Raw genomic sequence first — 20,808 nt, 5'->3', positions numbered from 1 at the left:
CTGAGCAAATTGATATTTGGTTTTATGGGAAAAGCTTCTGTAAAACTTGTATTTCATTCATGTAAATTCCTGCTCATTCTGCTCTTTGAAGTCCAGAAGGAGGTTCTGTCAGTCATTGACAGCCTTCCCTCCATGACTGTGTATACAGAGATAGCTGTCAATCACTGACCGGACTGTCTCCTGGACCCTAAAGCCCAGATTGAGTAGGAATATAAATTATAGGTTACACTAAATCTTTTCCTAAAAAACTGTATATCAAGCTGCTCAGCTCCTCCTGTTCCATAACATGCTGCCTGCAGATTACTTTGTATTTTTATGGTGAAAGGTAAGTTTGGCACTTCAATATTGTAGAACTGGAAATAGAAAATCATACAATAGACTTGGTTCATTGTCAAAAAAATTATGGCTCCTCTGGCTCAAACCACTTATGTTCCCAGCAGGAAACTCCCTTCACATTATGCTTGTATGTTCTACCTGAGTTATTTTGGTTTCCTCATGCTTTCTACAATACTTGGGTATTTGACAATCTATGGAATTTTCCATAGTGTGTATACACAACTCACATAAGGAAATATGATTGAAAGCTCCATTGGAGACTGTGACCAAATGTGAATAAATAGATTCTGTACAGCATTGCCAAATATAAAATAATTTACTGCTGTCAAAAATAAGTATTTTCTGAGTTTTTTAATGCTTTCTAAACAGATCAATTGGTCAGAGGCAGATAGAAATTATCTCAAGATATTTGGGGTCAAATAATAAATAATTGATATGCCTACACTATTTTTACATCAGCAGAAAACTATGCCTGTCTTAAAATAGAAATATATAACAATACAATGTGCTGCTTAAAGGGGTCCTCCAGGATTGATTTTAAAAAAATGGCCTTTTTTTTTCTAGAAAGTTACCATTCTGCGCAGAGCCTATTTCTGTTAGGAGGTCCTCAACTGATTTATCTTTTAATCTAGCCCAGAAGCTCGGCGTGTGGGTGCAGGAAGGGAGGACATAGTATGGTATTAACTGGGCAGGGAGATGGGTTGGCAGACGGGACAGGAGGGGAATGCTGTTGTTAAGGGATTGAAAAGTAGAGTAAACTCCTTTCGTCAACCCAGATATCGCGATCTTGGGCACAGTCAGGCCCCAAAGGCTAGCCAGTTGTTGATTGCCTAGTGCAGCACACTCCATGTTCACTCCCAAAGTGCCACAGCCAGTGACTCACAAGGAGATCCAACGCTTCAGCTGGATAGCTTTGAGGTAAGTCAGAATGTCTGGCAAACCACTAATAGAAACAGGGCAGGGTGAGGGTTTCATAGGCTATCCTGGGTTTCCTTTTCTGCCACAAGAAGGAGAAGAAGATGAATCTGACTATAAAAAAGAATGACTGGCTGAGAATAATGGGCACCATCTGGAGCATATATAATAATTTGGGCATGACATACAGTACAGACCAAAAGTTTGGACACACCTTCTCATTCAAAGAGTTTTCTTTATTTTCATGACTATGAAAATTGTAGATTCACACTGAAGGCATCAAAACTACGAACTAACACATGTGTAATTATATACATAACAAAAAAGTGTGAAACAACTGAAAATATGTCATATTCTAGGTTCTTCAAAGTAGCCACCTTTTGCTTTGATTACTACTTTGCACACTCTTGGCATTCTCTTGATGAGCTTCAAGAGGTAGTCACCCGAAATGGTTTTCACTTCACAGGTGTGCCCTGTCAGGTTTAATAAGTGGGATTTCTTGCCTTATAAATGGGGTTGGGACCATCAGTTGCGTTGTGGAGAAGTCAGGTGGATACACAGCTGATAGTCCTACTGAATAGACTGTTAGAATTTGTGTTATGGCAAGAAAAAAGCAGCTAAGTAAAGAAAAACGAGTGGCCATCATTACTTTAAGAAATTAAGGTTAGTCAGTCCGAAAAATTGGGAAAACTTTGAAAGTGTCCCCAAGTGCAGTCATAAAAACCATCAAGCGCTACAAAGAAACTGGCTCACATGCGGACCGCGCCAGGAAAGGAAGACCAAGAGTCACCTCTGCTGCGGAGGATAAGTTCATCCGAGTCACCAGCCTCAGAAATCGCAGGTTAACAGCAGCTCATATTAGAGACCAGGTCAATGCCACACAGAGTTCTAGCAGCAGACACATCTCTAGAACAACTTTTAAGAGGAGACTGTGAATCAGGCCTTCATGGTAGAATATCTGCTAGGAAACCACTGCTAAGGACAGGCAACAAGCAGAAGAGACTTGTTTGGGCTAAAGAACACAAGGAATGAACATTAGACCAGTGGAAATCTGTGCTTTGGTCTGATGAGTCCAAATTTGAGATCTTTGGTTCCAACCACGTGTCTTTGTGCGACGCAGAAAAGGTAAACCATGCCTGGTTCCCACCGTGAAGCATGGAGGAGGAGGTGTGATGGTGTGGGGGTGCTTTGTTGGTGACACTGTTGGGGATTTATTCAAAATTGAAGGCATACTGAACCAGCATGGCTACCACAGCATCTTGCAGCGGCATGCTATTCCATCCGGTTTGCGTTTAGTTGGACCATCATTTATTTTTCAACAGGACAATGACCCCAAACACACCTCCAGGCTGTGTAAGGGCTATTTGACCATGAAGGAGAGTGATGGGGTGCTGTGCCAGATGACCTGGCCTCCACAGTCACCGGACCTGAACCCAATCGAGATGGTTTGAGGTGAGCTGGACCGCAGAGTGAAGGCAAAAGGGTCAACAAGTGCTAAGCATCTCTGGGAACTCCTTCAAGACTGTTGGAAGACCATTTCAGGTGACTACCTCTTGAAGCTCATCAAGAGAATGCCAATAGTGTGCAAAGCAGTAATCAAAGCAAAAGGTGGCTACTTTGAAGAACCTAGAATATGACATATTTTCAGTTGTTTCACACTTTTTTGTTATGTATATAATTCCACATGTGTTAATTCATAGTTTTGAAGCCTTCAGTGTGAATCTCATGAAATAGTCATGAAAATAAAGAAAACTCTTTGAATGAGAAGGTGTGTCCAAACTTTTGGTCTGTACTGTATGTGCGTAATAAATTATTGTGCCCCATCCTGGATACATAAGGAATAGAAAGGGAGGATAGCATGTTTTTAATCTCTCGAATTAGTGGCCTATAGTTCGCCCCATAAAGGAGCAATGGGCCTTTAGTTAGGTAGATTCCTAGGTATTTCAGTTGGGATGCCTGCCATTTAAATGGTTTTGACTTTCTCAATGCATCCACTACCACTCGAGGAGCGGAGATATCAAGGGCTTCCAATTTAGTGTTGTTGACTTTAAAGTTGGAGAGTCCCCCAAACTCTTCAATTATTCAATAATATGTGGGAAGGCTATATCTGGGTTAGTAATCAGTATTAGCAGGTCATCTGCAAAAGCTGCATTCTGGTGTGTTACATCTCCCACCTGTAAGCCCTGAATCAGCTTATGTTCTCTGATACTCTGGAGTAAAGTCTCCATGACTAATATGAATAGTGTGGGGGAGAAGTGGGCAGCCTAGTCTGGTTCCGAAGATTTCAAAGGGAGCATTCAAAGTCCCATTGACTCTGATCCTAGCACTCGAATGGTTGTATAGGGACATAACCGATCAGACAAAGGAAATTGGGGCACCGAAGCACAATAGCAGCTTTTGTAAAAATTACCAATCAACTGTTGAATGCTTTCTCCGCATATGTGCTAAGTAGCACTAGCGGAATATGTTTGGTGGATGCATATCTTATAGCATGTATAAGCCTCACTGAGTTGTGGTTTCCCTCCCTACCTTTAACAAAACCAGTCTGTTCTGGGTGGACAAGCCCCAGGACAAGTTTACCAAGGCGGGGGGCTAAGATCTTCACCCACAATCTTAACATCCACATTAATAAGTGAGATGGGGTGGTATGAGATGCATAATTCAGGATCCTTGCCCTCTTTTGGCAAAATGGTAAAGGTGGCGTTGAGAGCTTGTTTTGGGAGCGGATCTCCAGACATGAGCGAGCTACACCAAGCAACCAACCTGGGGATCAGGATTGAGGAGAAGGATTAATAATACCCGAATGGAAGCCCATCCAGTCCCAGCACCTTCCCCAGGAGCACAGATGCCAATTTCGCTGAGATCTCGGCAGCTGTGATGGGCTGAACAAGTTGAAGACTCTCTTCTTCAAAAAGGCAAGGTAGATGGAGGTTAGATAAAAGAAATTCTATCTCAGCAGCCCTAGGAAAGGCACCTGGCAATGACGGGTCCCTGGACAAGTTATAAAGTTGCTGGTAGAAGGAGACAAAGGCCTGGGCTGTATCTTTAGTCTCAGTAACTTTACCCCCAGGCCCCGTCTGAATGGAGTGAATGTATGACGAGTACTTGTGTTTCTTAATAAGGTGTGACATTGCCTAGGGCTTATTGCCCTTATCACCATGGGCATAAAACTTGAATTTAGCATAGTGATAGTGTTTAGCATACTGGACATTCAGATGGTCTTTCAGCTGTTGACGTAAAGACGTCAGTTCAGCCTGGGAGTTATATAATCTGGATCTATCAATGGTCGATATCTGAGCCAGTAAGGAATTGAGCAGTTTCTGGCACTTTTTTTTTATCCAAGTGTCTAGTCCTATAAACTCTCCCATTATAAAAACTTTGTGTGCCTCCCAAGTTATCGGGATAGACATATCTTCCAGTGGTTTGTCAGTGAAATAATTCAGTAGCTTCTCAGAGATGGCTTTTACATTGACCTCTTTATCTAGTAATGTCTCATTCAGTCTCCATACCCACTCCTTGCATGGTTAATCCATGAAGTAGAGGGTGGCAGATACCATGCATGGTCAAAAACTATTATAGCTCCAATATCGACCCTTTTGACCAGTTGGTTAAGTCTATTAGGGATCAGAACATAGTCTAGTCTCTGGTATGAGGAGTGGGCTGTAGACTGAAAAGAGTAGTCTCTGGAGGATGGGTTATGTAGTCTTCAAGTGTCTACCAGTTGCGGCTTTCGCAAGGTTTTGTGGATACAAGTTAGAAATTGGATTACACATAGGAATATTTGAATAGACCACCAGTAAGTCAAAAGTAAGGGAAAAAGTGATCTGTAAATAAATGTCCCTCAGAATAATACAAAATACAAATATTTGAACAATCCACAAAATATGGAGCTTGTATGGAAGTAATTCACCACCTTGTAATTAAATACTGGGAGACACAAATCACTTCATCAGGAAGGATTCTAAGTGCACGGCGGCACTATAGATAAAAACCATGTATCCTACCGCTCCATCAAATGATTCCTGTATGCAGCAATTACCTCTCGGACCTTCAATGCAATGAGTCTTCAGTGGTTTGAAAAAAATGCTGCACACGGGTAGGGATCCGGACTAGATCTCCCTACAGATGCCCTATGAGGGGGTACTACGCTAGCCCTGCAGGCCTAACTACGGCGCACCCACTAAAACAAGGGTGACCCCGTCCAGAACCTGACCCTGGAATTGAAAGATCCTAGTTAGCCCTCTCCTATAGGATCCCTACATGCATGTTTTGTTTTAGGATGAGTAAAAAGCTTATCAGGGGAAACAACAGGGAGCTGGGCAGGTTGATATCTCAAAGTGCACACACAAAGGTATTAGTTGTGCACCCTGGAGATCGAGAACATAGGCCCTCAGACCTGGTATGGCTCAAACTGGCATAAATCTAATTAGGAGGAGGAGGAGAGGGTAATAGATAAATACCCCCTTCCTCCTTACAGGGAAATGATGGTCTTCCATGGGCCCGATGTAGCCTTTTTCCCTTATTTTTGTGTATACAACTAAAGTATTTTTGTGAGTGGACCGAAGTGCCAGTAGAGGAGTCTAACAGAGGATTGAGGGTAATATTGAGTCCCTCCCTATAAAAATCAATCCTTCGGCAAAGAACTTGAGTTTGGTCAGAGTGGATTTAATGCACCCGAACTGTCCTCTGCTCGAGGCATAAAGACAAGCAAAGATGAGTGTCACGTTATGCAATTTGCTCTTTACAAACAGGAACCTCCCATCTGTGTCCTGGAGGGTCGCTATTGGGGCAAATGGAATATGTTTGGCTATTCCTATACTGGTGCCTCTAGAGGCTGAGGTAAAAGTGCTATGGACCCATTGATTATAGCAATGTTGAGGAAAATTGGGGATATGCACACACCTTAGATGTGTCTCTTGGAGAAAACATATGTCTGCTCTCGCTTTCCTAAATAAGGCAAGGATCTGTAATCTCTTCTGGGGGGTGTTCATTCCTTTTACATTAAATAAAGCAAAGGTAATGTCAGCTACCATATTTAAATGTTAGTGTGGACAATAGACCTGCTGTCTGTACACGCCTGACATAGCATGGCTGGTAAGGGAGATCATGTAAAAAGAAAACTACTAACATTTCAACAACCATAGGAATAATATGTAACAAGGCTAGTGCAATTATATAACATTCAAATATGATTATTGAGTGACCTCCTTGAACTTTCATGGCAAGAAGAGTGATTGTGGTGGCAGGAGGACTAATATTGTTCATTCCTGAACTGACACCACAAGCCAGCATCCAGTACAAATGTATATTGCAATACTGCTAGCAAGGAAGGAACCTAGAACATGCTAAGATATAATTGACATTATCTAGATAAGAACCATGGCATCGGCAGCAAAGTGACTTCTGTCACTGGGAGGTGTCCCAGGGATCTGCAGCAGGAGACACGGCAGTGCCCTGTGCCTACTAAGAGACACTAGAAAGGAAGAGATGCTGGTAAAGTCCTAAAAGAAATATAACAAAAATAAAAGAGAAAGGCTCCAAACAAGGATGAGGGACATCAGCATCATCTGTGAAAGGCTATTCATCCTGCGGCTTTCCTGAATCTCGGAGACTTGGCTCTGCGGACCACGGACCATGGAGCTGTCTTCGACAATGGAGCAAGCTGAGAAAGTTGTAGAGCCTGTGGTAGCCATGATGGCATTTCATAGGATCAATCGTATGAGAATTGATAATTGCAAGAAACCGCATGAAAAACGCATATATAAGAAATACTCCCATTACTTCAGCACTTTTTACATATTTTTTTATTTTTAAACATATATTTATTATTTTATTAAGCATAGTATGATTTTATATGTACTTTTTTCTACATATGTTTTGTATAAAGATGAACTACATGTTAGGAGTGTAGGTAAATTTTTGATAGATCAACCAATCCAGATCCAATATTTTTTTTAGTATCTCAGGTAAATTAAATCTAATTGGATGGAATTGAGATACATACCCTATATAAACCAGTATGGAATGGGTAGTCCCCTCTCACTGATGAAGGGACTAGTCTTCCCGAAACGCAATTGAGAAGGTCGGGGAACTATCCTATCAACTTGTACCGAATACTACGAGAGATAAAAGTGAAAACAGCTCTAACAAGGACATTATCATCTCACTAGAGACATCATATACAATCTGATTACATAGTTTCCGGATTAATATCACTTCAGACTGACATAACGCCGGTCACGTGGGAGAAAATCCTAGTGAGGTAAGCGCTGACGACCAATCTCACAAACAGAGGCGATGCACGTGCAGAAGCCGTGACCTCGCGCGTGCAGAAGCACATAGCAGACAACACTTGGAGGACTGCGGAGGGGAAGAACAATCACTGTAAGGTTAGCGCCGCTGAGTACCAAAGAACACGCGGGACGCCGCGTCTAGGTACAGCGGTTTAAAGCACACTTACCCTCCACGTAATTCCTCCCTGTAATTACTTCTGAGCTCAAAATATTGACAATTTAATTATCTCCAGTCACATTAGACTGGATATTCTCACAGGACAGTGGACTAAATACACATATGTCATTCAAAAGTCCCCCTAATACTTCTGTCTGAAGAGTTGAACAATAATCAGGAGAGTTTAAAACACCACTGTTAATGTAAAGACTTGCATATCTAATAGGGATATATTTCACATCAAGACTGGGACTATCTGGATTCGGCAGTTCCTTCTGCAATACTTATATATTTATTATTTATTGCACATTATAAATATGCCTACGTTATATATATATATATATATAAGATATATATATCTTGGATAACAATAATACGTAGCTGTACTTATAACCTTGCTGGTATATATTGGGACATAGTCATTTATGGATTTTACTCCTCATGATGCTGTTCACATTTTGACATGAGACCAAGACGACACCTAACAATCAATCAATAGTACTTCACCAAATGGAGTGGCCTGCACTTTCTCCAGACCTGAATCCCTTTGAAAAAACACATATTTATATAGCTTGAGAAAGGTCCCAGTAAGAGGACTGAAACGTCGCTTGGGTGAATAAAGATCCACTATTTTCACCAACGGATGTGCTGCGGTGTTTTCCATATATATATATATATATATAGAGTTGAAAAAATTGGACTGCACTCCAAGCGTATCCTCAAACAATATGTGTTTATTCACCCATATATGGCAAAGCGACGTTTCGGCTCCAACTGAGCCTTTCTCAAGCATTGGTGAACAATAAGTGACGAGTATATAAAGGTGTATCACAAATACAATCAAATGAAGTTACATAATTGATACTTTACAAATAATGCCTGTAGGCGATGTACAAATGTGCAAAAACACAGAACATTCATATTACATAAAGTGACTTGTGCTTAGTATGTTAACAAAATATCATATAATGTCATATTACACATAACAGACCGAAAGATACATAATTAATTGCACCTGCAGCTTATCACCATCTCATTTATGTATAAACTTGAGTGGTAACCATGTGCAAAACCTAAAGAACTGATGAATAAAAACCTGATAGCAGGATGTGGCCCACGTATACTGTAGCGCCGATCGGCGCGTCCTGTGTGATCCAGTGCGCATGTCCCAGCCTACCACCGTCATCAACAGGAGACACTTGCAAAACCCGATGACATCAGCAACAATCCGGTGTCGCCCGTTGATGACTATGGAGAGCCGCGCCTGCGCAATACCGTTCTCGCCACCTGGCAGCCATGTTGCTCAAGGGAATCCTCTATGGGCAATTTTTTTTTTATTTTTTATTTTTTATTTGCTACGAGGCCGAGAAGCGTTCTACAAAATCAGTTGCTATGGTTGCTTACCAATCTAGTACAGGGGGGGCTGTGTCACCATCCTTTTCAAGACGATAGACGCAGCACCATTGTTCCCACAAACACCCTCGGCATGTCAGTGCCGTCGGTCCTATGGGATCTTACCCTGCTTCACTTTCCAACTGTGAGGGAACTCCTCATTATAATAGAACGATGTCCATTGATGACAATACCGGGCCACGTAGAAAAATAACTAAGTCGCTCTCCCTTAAGTTATAGCTAGATGGGACATACGTCTGGACTCCACAGATAATTTTTTTTTATATAACTCAACAGAATAGTGTTCCTTGGGCTCATCATCCACTCACAGGTTCATCCATCTTCCAGAGTATTGTCGGCATGAATATGTCTAAAAAGACAGTAAAAAAGTGTTAATTAAAGTGTATAACAAAGATGTGTATAAATGCATTTCTTATTTTTTGTTTTTCCTTTTTTATATAAAACCAATGAATCAGTCTTACACAGAAGATAATACAGAGCGTTCATCAATGCTACCAGAGGGCAAACTATCAACCTCACATGCCACCACCATATCTATAATCAATGTTTAAACCCATTGGATGAAGGCTTTTTAGGGTTTGGATCCACTGCATTTCTTTTTTCTTTAATAAAGCTATCCGGTCCCCCCCTCTCCGTGGCATCGGAACATGATCAATGATCCAGCACCGGAGGTCTTTTTCTTTGTGTTTGAGTAGCGCAAAATGTCTTGGGACTGGTAAGTCCTTACGCCCTTTTCTGATTGTGTGGCGATGGTTGTTTAACCTGGTTTTCAAATCCGTAGAAGTTTCGCCTACATACAACAATCGGCATGGACAGGATAATACATAGATTACAAATGGGGTGTCACAGGTGAGATGGAATTTTATGGGAAATACTTGACCAGTTTCAGGATGTGTAAATATTTTAGATCTACGAATCAGGCCACAATTAACACAATGAAGACACGGGTAGCAACCCGTGCCCGATGGTGCCAATGTGGTCTGTATCATCCTTGATTTGGACCCAACATCGGCCCTAACTACTTGATCTCGGATGTTCCGAGGTCTACGGTAGGCACACAGGGGAAAAGTTGAAAATTCCGGTACCATTTTTAGGCAACTACCCAATATTGGCCAATGTTTTTTTAAAATTTTGTTAATAAGGTCACTGTATTCAGTGTACGTAGAAACAAACGTGATTCTTCTCTGTATCGTTTTATTAACATTATCATGCAGTAAGGAATCACGATCCAAAGCTAACACCTTCTTTTTCTGTTCAAAAAGCAATTTGTTGGGATAGCCCCGCTGTCTGAATTTAGTGACCATTTTGTCCACAGTATGCTCAAGCACATCAGTATCAGATACAATTCGCTTCGCCCTCAGGAATTGCGAATATGGAAGATGCTTGACCATATTGCGTGGGTGGCAACTCTCATACCTCAGTATCATGTTCCTATCAGTGGATTTTGTATATAGCAGTGTGGTAAGCTTACCATTGGAAACCACCACGTTGGTATCTAGGAACTGAACTGAGGTATCAGAGTGTGTCAAGGTGAATTGTAAATCACTGTCTACTCCATTCAAGTAGTGGTGTAAATCCAACAATTGTTCCTCTGTACCAGTCCATATGAGGAAGATGTCGTCTATGTATCGCCACCAGCCCAAAATGTAGTGGGCATGGTGGGACCCATAGACGACATCCTCCTCAAAACGGCGCATGAATATGTTGGCATACGTTGGGGCCACATTGGACCCCATCGCCACGCCGCGTTTCTGGACATAAAAGGTATCCTGGAAAAGAAAATAATTATGTTCAAGTACAATCCTTAAGAGCGAGATAATAAAAGAGCTCGCCTCAGGCGTCATTGACGACGTATCCAACATGTTTTGTACCGCTGCAATACCCTTTTGATGGTTAATGGAAGTATACAAGGATACGACATCAAATGACGCCAAAATTATCCTGTCTATCATATCCAAATTCACAGCATTAAGCTTCCTCAAGAAATCAGAAGTGTCCCTAATATAGGACTGGCCCCCTGTGGAGAAATTACGTAACACTTTGTCAAGGAAGACCGACACATGGCAGAACACCGAATCAGTGCCCGAAACAATGGGGCGCCCAGGTGGGTCCACCATTGTCTTGTGCACTTTTGGCAGGACATAGATCACAGGTGTGATGGGGTGAGAAACTATGAGATATTCCCTAAGACCCTCATCTATGATACCTGCCCGTGCTGCCTCTGTCAAACATTCTTCAATTAAGTGCATAATACAAAACTTGGGATCATATGCTATCTCTCTATAAACATTCTCATCTCCAAGTTGCCTCAGGATTTCTTTGATGTATTTGGGGGTGTCAAGTACTACAACGGCACCGCCTTTATCGGCTGGTTTTATCGTAAGCTCAGTATCGCTCTTTAACTCCATCAGTGCATGTACCTCAGCCACGGTGAGATTCCAGTCCTATATTAGGGACACTTCTGATTTCTTGAGGAAGCTTAATGCTGTGAATTTGGATATGATAGACAGGATAATTTTGCCGTCATTTGATGTCGTATCCTTGTATACTTCCATTAACCATCAAAAGGGTATTGCAGCGGTACAAAACATGTTGGATACTTCGTCAATGACGCCTGAGGCGAGCTCTTTTATTATCTCGCTCTTAAGGATTGTACTTGAACATAATTATTTTCTTTTCCAGGATACCTTTTATGTCCAGAAACGCGGCGTGGCGATGGGGTCCAATGTGGCCCCAACGTATGCCAACATATTCATGCGCCGTTTTGAGGAGGATGTCGTCTATGGGTCCCACCATGCCCACTACATTTTGGGCTGGTGGCGATACATAGACGACATCTTCCTCATATGGACTGGTACAGAGGAACAATTGTTGGATTTACACCACTACTTGAATGGAGTAGACAGTGATTTACAATTCACCTTGACACACTCTGATACCTCAGTTCAGTTCCTAGATACCAACGTGGTGGTTTCCAATGGTAAGCTTACCACACTGCTATATACAAAACCCACTGATAGGAACATGATACTGAGGTATGAGAGTTGCCACCCACGCAATATGGTCAAGCATCTTCCATATTCGCAATTCCTGAGGGCGAAGCGAATTGTATCTGATACTGATGTGCTTGAGCATACTGTGGACAAAATGGTCACTAAATTCAGACAGCGGGGCTATCCCAACAAATTGCTTTTTGAACAGAAAAAGAAGGTGTTAGCTTTGGATCGTGATTCCTTACTGCATGATAATGTTAATAAAACGATACAGAGAAGAATCACGTTTGTTTCTACGTACACTGAATACAGTGACCTTATTAACAAAATTTAAAAAAAACATTGGCCAATATTGGGTAGTTGCCTAAAAATGGTACCGGAATTTTCAACTTTTCCCCTGTGTGCCTACCGTAGACCTCGGAACATCCGAGATCAAGTAGTTAGGGCCGATGTTGGGTCCAAATCAAGGATGATACAGACCACATTGGCACCATCGGGCACGGGTTGCTACCCGTGTCTTCATTGTGTTAATTGTGGCCTGATTCGTAGATCTAAAATATTTACACATCCTGAAACTGGTCAAGTATTTCCCATAAAATTCCATCTCACCTGTGACACCCCATTTGTAATCTATGTATTATCCTGTCCATGCCGATTGTTGTATGTAGGCGAAACTTCTACGGATTTGAAAACCAGGTTAAACAACCATCGCCACACAATCAGAAAAGGGCGTAAGGACTTACCAGTCCCAAGACATTTTGCGCTACTCAAACACAAAGAAAAAGACCTCCGGTGCTGGATCATTGATCATGTTCCGATGCCACGGAGAGGGGGGGACCGGATAGCTTTATTAAAGAAAAAAGAAATGCAGTGGATCCAAACCCTAAAAAGCCTTCATCCAATGGGTTTAAACATTGATTATAGATATGGTGGTGGCATGTGAGGTTGATAGTTTGCCCTCTGGTAGCATTGATGAACGCTCTGTATTATCTTCTGTGTAAGACTGATTCATTGGTTTTATATAAAAAAGGAAAAACAAAAAATAAGAAATGCATTTATACACATCTTTGTTATACACTTTAATTAACACTTTTTTACTGTCTTTTTAGACATATTCATGCCGACGATACTCTGGAAGATGGATGAACCTGTGAGTGGATGATGAGCCCAAGGAACACTATTCTGTTGAGTTATATAAAAAAATTTATCTGTGGAGTCCAGACGTATGTCCCATCTAGCTATAACTTAAGGGAGAGCGACTTAGTTATTTTTCTACGTGGCCTGGTATTGTCATCAATGGACATCGTTCTATTATAATGAGGAGTTCCCTCACAGTTGGAAAGTGAAGCAGGGTAAGATCCCATAGGACCGACGGCACTGACATGCCGAGGGTGTTTGTGGGAACAATGGTGCTGCGTCTATCGTCTTGAAAAGGATGGTGACACAGCCCCCCCTGTACTAGATTGGTAAGCAACCATAGCAACTGATTTTGTAGAACGCTTCTCGGCCTCGTAGTAAATAAAAAATAAAAAATAAAAAAAAAATTGCCCATAGAGGATTCCCTTGAGCAACATGGCTGCCAGGTGGCGAGAACGGTATTGCGCAGGCGCGGCTCTCCATAGTCATCAACGGGCGACACCGGATTGTTGCTGATGTCATCGGGTTTTGCAAGTGTCTCCTGTTGATGACGGTGGTAGGCTGGGACATGCGCACTGGATCACACAGGACGCGCCGATCGGCGCTACAGTATACGTGGGCCACATCCTGCTATCAGGTTTTTATTCATCAGTTCTTTAGGTTTTGCACATGGTTACCACTCAAGTTTATACATAAATGAGATGGTGATAAGCTGCAGGTGCAATTAATTATGTATCTTTCGGTCTGTTATGTGTAATATGACATTATATGATATTTTGTTAACATACTAAGCACAAGTCACTTTATGTAATATGAATGTTCTGTGTTTTTGCACATTTGTACATCGCCTACAGGCATTATTTGTAAAGTATCAATTATGTAACTTCATTTGATTGTATTTGTGATACACCTTTATATACTCGTCACTTATTGTTCACCAATGCTTGAGAAAGGCTCAGTTGGAGCCGAAACGTCGCTTTGCCATATATGGGTGAATAAACACATATTGTTTGAGGATACGCTTGGAGTGCAGTCCAATTTTTTCAACTCTACGATTGGGTAAGCACCTGCTGCCATGCTTGGACTTTGCACCCACTTTGTACGCTAGGTGGTGCCGCCTGTGGTTTTTTCTTTTTTTCTTTTCTATATATATATATATATATATATATATACAGCCAGGTTCATAAATATTAGGACGTTGGCACATTGCTAACATTTTTGGCTCTATACACCACCACAATGGATTTGAAATTGGATTTGAAAGATGTGCTTTAACTGCAGACTGTCAGCTTTAATTTGAGGTAATTGACATCCAAATCAGGTGAACGGTGTAGGAATTACAAACCGGATTCCAAAAAAGTTGGGACACTATACAAATCGTGAATAAAAACTGAATGCAATGATGTGGAGGCGCCAACTTCTAATATTTTATTCAGAATAGAACATAAATCACGGAACAAAAGTTTAAACTGAGAAAATGTACCATTTTAAGGGAAAAATATGTTGAATCAGAATTTCATGGTGTCAACAAATCCCCCAAAAGTTGGGACAAGGCAATTTTCACCACTGTGTGGCATCTCCCCTTCTTCTTACAACACTCAACAGACGTCTGGGGGCCGAGGAGACCAGTTTCTCAAGTTTAGAAAAAGGAATGATCTCCCATTCCTGTCTAATACAGGCCTCTAACTGTTCAATCATCTTGGGCCTTCTTTGTTGCACCTTCCTCTTTATGATGCGCCAAATGTTCTCTATACAGTCATGTGAAAAAATTAGGACACCCTTTGAAAGCATGTGGTTTTTTGTAACATTTTTAATAAAAGGTTATTTCATCTCCGTTTCAACAATACAGAGAGATTAAAGTAATCCAACTAAACAAAGAAAACTGAAGAAAAGTCTTTTCAAGATCTTCTGTAAATGTCATTCTACAAAAATGCCTATTCTAACTGAGGAAAAAGATAGGACACCCTTGCCCCTAATAGCGAGTGTTACCTCCTTTGGCTGAAATAACTGCAGTGAGACGGTTCTTGTAGCCATCTACCAGTCTTCGACATCGATCTGAGGAAATTTTACCCCACTCCTCAATGCAGAACTTTTTCAGCTGTGAGATGTTTGAGGGGTTTCTTGCATGTACAGCCCTTTTCAAGTCACCCCACAGCATCTCAATGGGATTCAAATCTGGACTTTGACTTGGCCATTCCAGGACTCTCCATTTCTTCTTTTTCAGCCAATCTTTGGTTGATTTACTAGTATGTTTTGGGTCATTGTCATGTTGCATGGTCCAGTTCCGCTTCAGCTTTAATTTTCTAACTGATGGTCTCACATGTTCTTCAAGCACCTTCTGATACACAGTAGAATTCATCGTGGATTCTATGATGGTGAGCTGACCAGGTCCTGCTGCAGCAAAGCAGACCCAAACCATGACACTTCCACCTCCATGCTTCACAGTTGGTATGAGGTTCTTTTCTTGGAATGCTGTGTTTGGTTTACGCCAAACATGTCCTCTGCTGTTGTGTCCAAATAATTCAATTTTGGACTCATCTGTCCAAAGAACATTATTCCAGAAGTCCTGGTCTTTGTCAACTTTATCTCTGGCAAATGTCAGTCTGGCCTCGATGTTTCTCTTGGAAAGCAAAGGTTTCCTCCTTGCACACCTCCCATGCAAGTTAAACTTGTACAGTCTCTTTCTGATTGTAGAGGCATGTACTTCTACATCAACAGTAGCCAGAGCCTGCTGTAGTTCTCGAGATGACACTTTAGGGTTTTTGGAGACCTCTTTTAGCATCTTGCGGTCTGCTCTTGGGGTGAACTTGCTGGGGCGACCAGTCCTGGGCATGTTGGCAGTTGTTTTGAAAGCCCTCCACTTGTAGACTATCTTCCGGACAGTGGAATGGCTGATTTCAAAATCTTTTGAGATCTTTTTAAATCCCTTCCCAGACTCATAGGCTGCTACAATCTTTTTTCTGAAGTCCTCTGACAGCTCTTTTGCTCTCACCATGGTGCTCACTCTCACTTCAACAGTCAGGAGCACACCAAACTAAATGTCTGAGGTTTAAATAGGGCAAGCCTCATTCAACATGCAGAGTAACGATCTACTAATTATGTGCACCTGGTGTGATATACCTGTGTGAGATCTGAGCCAATTTAAGAGGGAATACATGTGAGGGTGTCCTATCTTTTTCCTCAGTTAGAATAGGCATTTTTGTAGAATGACATTTACAGAAGATCTTGAAAAGACTTTTCTTCAGTTTTCTTTGTTTAGTTGGATTACTTTAATCTCTCTGTATTGTTGAAACGGAGATGAAATAACCTTTTATTAAAAATGTTACAAAAAACCACATGCTTTCAAAGGGTGTCCTAATTTTTTCACATGACTGTAGGTGAAAGATCTGGACTGCAGACTCGCCATTTCAGTACCTGGATCCTTCTCCTATGCAGCCATGATGTTGTGATTGATGCAGTATGTGGTCTGGCATTATCTTGTTGAAAAATGCAGGGTCTTCCCTGAAAGAAATGATGTCTGGATGGGAGCATATGTTGTTCTAGAACCTGAATATATTTCTCTGCATTGATGGTGCCTTTCCAGACATGCAAGCTGCCCATGCCACACGCACTCATGCAACCCCATACCATCAGAGATCCAGGCTTCTGAACTGAGCGTTGATAACAACTTGGGTTGTCCTTGTCCTCTTTGGTCCGGATGACATGGCGTCCCAGATTTCCAAAAAGAACTTTGAATCGTGACTCGTCTGACCACAGAACAGTCTTCCATTTTGCCACACTCCATTTTAAATGATCCCTGGCCCAGTAAAAACACCTGAGCTTGTGGATCTTGCTTAGAAATGGCTTCTTCTTTGCACTGTAGAGTTTCAGCTGGCAACGGCGGATGGCACGGTGGATTGTGTTCACTAACAATGGTTTCTGGAAGTATTCCTGAGCCCATTCTGTGATTTCCTTTACAGTAGCATTCCTGTTTGTGGTGCAGTGTCGTTTAAGGGCCTGGAGATCACGGGCATCCAGTATGGTTTTACCGAGTTGACCCTTACGCACAGAGATTGTTCCAGATTCTCTGAATCTTCGGATGATGTTATGCACAGTTGATGATGATAGTAGCAAAGTCTTTGCAATGTTTCGCTGGGTAACACCTTTCTGATATTGCTCCACTATCTTTCTGCGCAACATTGTGGGAATTGGTGATCCTCTACCCATCTTGGCTTCTGAGAGACACTGCCACTCTGAGAAGCTCTTTTTATACCCAATCATGTTGCCAATTGACCTAATTAGTGTTAATTGGTCTTCCAGCTCTTCGTTATGCTCAAATTTACTTTTTCCAGCCTCTTATTGCTACTTGTCCCAACTTTTGGGGGATTTGTTGACACAGTGAAAATTTGAATCAACGTATTTTTCCTTTAAAAGTATACATTTACTCGGATTAAACGCTTGATCTGTCATGTACGTTCTATTACAAATAAAATATTGACATTGTCTAATCTTGACATCTGCATTAGATACAGGGTGTTTAAAACTAGAACATTTAGACATTAGTGTACAGCTTACACAGTTGTGGCAGGGGAAGCATCCTGTTTTGGTGGAACCAAAGTAGGACCACATCATTGCATTCAGTTTTTATTCACAATTTGTTTAGTGTCCCAACTTTTTGGGAATCCGGTTTGTACAACAGTTTGCATATGTGCCTCCCACTTGTTAAGGGACCAAAAGTAATGGGACAGAATAATAATCATAAACAAAACTTTCAGTTTTTAATACTTGGTTGCAAATACTTTGCAGTCAATTACAGCCTGAAGTCTGGAACACATAGACATCTCCAGACACAGGGTTTCATCCCTGCTTATTATAGTATAATACATATAATATACCGATTCTAAGTATATATAGCATAATAAGTATACTATATATTCTAAGTATATATAGTATAAGTACAATCTATATCCGAAGTATATGTAATACAGTCAGGTCCATAAATATTGGAACATCTACACAATTCTAACATTTTTGGCTCTATACACCACCACAATGAATTTTAAATGAAACACACAAGATGTGCTTTAACTGCAGACTGTCAGCTTTAATTTGAGGGTATTTACATCCAAATCAGGTGAACGGTGTAGGAATTACAACAGTTTGCTTATGTGCCTCCCACTTGTTAAGGGGCCAAAAGTAATGGAAACTTAGAATCTGTATATTACACCTATTATAATATATATATATATATATATATATATATATATAGATATATATATATTTAGGGGGTCATTTACAGACCGATAAACACCACTTTTTAGTGAGGGTACTTGAGGTCATATCACTCTGAAATACACATTAAGTCCCTTAGGTTTAAAGGTTTGTAAATAATAAATCCAATAAAGTTCTTGTTTTTTTAAGAAGAGACACTCTATCTTCCCCACGCCTAGGCATCTATTGAAGATTGTGGCACAAAGGTTAATTACGCCAAATATGCAAATTTTCCCAGCTCACGCCAGGTCTAAAAAGGGGGTGTCATGTGGGTGGGAAAGGTGGTGGGCTAGCGTCTCTACATAAATTTGGCACATCCACCGCCTGCTAAAGGGGTATTAAGACCGGCATCTTAAACTCTGGTCTTAATAAATGACCCCCTTAGAATCTATATATTATATTTATTGTACTATATATATATATATATATATATATATACACCTCGGCACAATATACTTCGGAAACATTGGCCAATTTTAGGTAGTATCTTCAAACATATACCAGAATTAAATGTGCCGCCCCTTATGTCTTATCGCCATACCAAAAATCTGAAAGATCATTGGTACCACAAAACAAATATTTTGGTCCTACTTTGGTTCCACTAAAACAGGATGCTTCCCCTGCCACAACTGTGTAAGCTGTCCATTAATGTCTAAAGGTTCTAGTTTTAAACACGCTGTATCTAATGCAGATGTCAAGATTAGACAATATCTTACATGCGACTCCTCGTATGTAGTGTACTTGCTTGAATGCCCTTATCATCTCCTGTATGTTGGTGAAACTACTTGGGATGTCAATACCAGGCTTAATTAACATCGCTATAGCATTCGAGAGAAAAAACTTGATTTGCCGGTATCTAAGTATTTCACAGAGATGAAACACACCGAAAGAGACCTCCGTTTTAGTATTTGCGTTCATGTAGCCATGCCTAGGCGTAGGGAAGATAGAGTATCTCTTCTTAAAAAAACAAGAACTTTATTGGATTTATTATTTACAAACCCTTAAACCTAAGGGACTTAATGTGGATTTCAGAGTGATATGACCTCAAGTGCCCTCATAGAGTGCTTCCCTATCCAATATGTTGTAGGAAATGACCAGTGTTCATATTTTCTCTAATATAGTTTTTCTTTTAATTCCAGATACTTTGGAAAATTATCCAGAAATGCATTAAGAAAAAAATGAAAAGCCATCGTGATGACACCATCCCGCTAGATGTCTTCCATGTGCCCTTGGTTTATTTTGGTCTTTGTTTCCATATCAATTTGTAATTTGAGTGGTTTGCCTATTTACCTTAACACTGTGCAAGTAATTGCAAATAATTGTTTTCCATATTATGTCTGACATTTCCCTATCCGCGGAGGGAAGGGGGCGACACTTAGTTGTGCTGCTGACCACCCACCCTGGTATCTGGAGGAAAGTTCCCCCGCTGTCAGCGGGGGTACTGTCCCCATTGGGTTTATGTTCTGGACATTTACTAGGCTCATTAGTCTGTTGGTCCAGTCTGACGAGACCTGGAGAGGTCGTGGATTGGAGGCGGGGACACAGATGTGCCCTGGCCTTTAGTTCTGCAGTGGAGTGGAAACTGCCCCCGGCTCAAATCAGGGATCTGGGGCCCTCCTGGGACAACCCGGTCTCCTTCAGATGTGGACAAGATGAGCTTTAACTTAGATTCTCTTGTGCACCTCAGCGCTATATCCCTAGCGCATTTTACGCATTGTTTATGTGTTTGTTTACCTTGTTACCATGACTACCAGCGGGCGGATGGGATTCCTCTTCAACATGCGCAGTGGAAGTTTTGAATGTGGCAAACTTTACCATACTCTGCACAGGGACACAACGCTGTAACAAAGCGCTGGTCTCGCGAGATTTGTTTTCAGACAGGAGCACTGGCAATTCTAGTACGCCGACTGGGAGACATGTGGAATACTGATTAACGGGTGAGCGCCCCACGGTTATTATAATTTTATTATGAACTTCTTTCATTAATTATACTCTCACAGGTGCATTCAGTATCATGGTTAGGGATATTTATATAATTTTCTATAAAACACATATATTAATCATGATAATTAGGGCTCATGCACACAACGGTATGCCCTCCAAGACATACGGTCCGTGGGCAGGCCATATGTCCCGGAGCGCATACATCGTGTGCATGTGAGTACACAGCATCATAGATTACAATGATGCTATGCAAGTTGGGCTGCCCAGGGGGCTATTGTCCTGCACTCATAAGATCATATTGATTAATTGAACTTGTAATCACGTAAACATTGTTGCCCACCTATTTATATATATAATACCTAAATAGGAC

This window comes from Bufo gargarizans, chromosome 4 (genome assembly GCF_014858855.1).
Source record: "Bufo gargarizans isolate SCDJY-AF-19 chromosome 4, ASM1485885v1, whole genome shotgun sequence".
NCBI classification, from domain to species: Eukaryota; Metazoa; Chordata; class Amphibia; order Anura; family Bufonidae; genus Bufo; species Bufo gargarizans.
Note: the sequence above shows the minus strand (reverse complement) of the source record.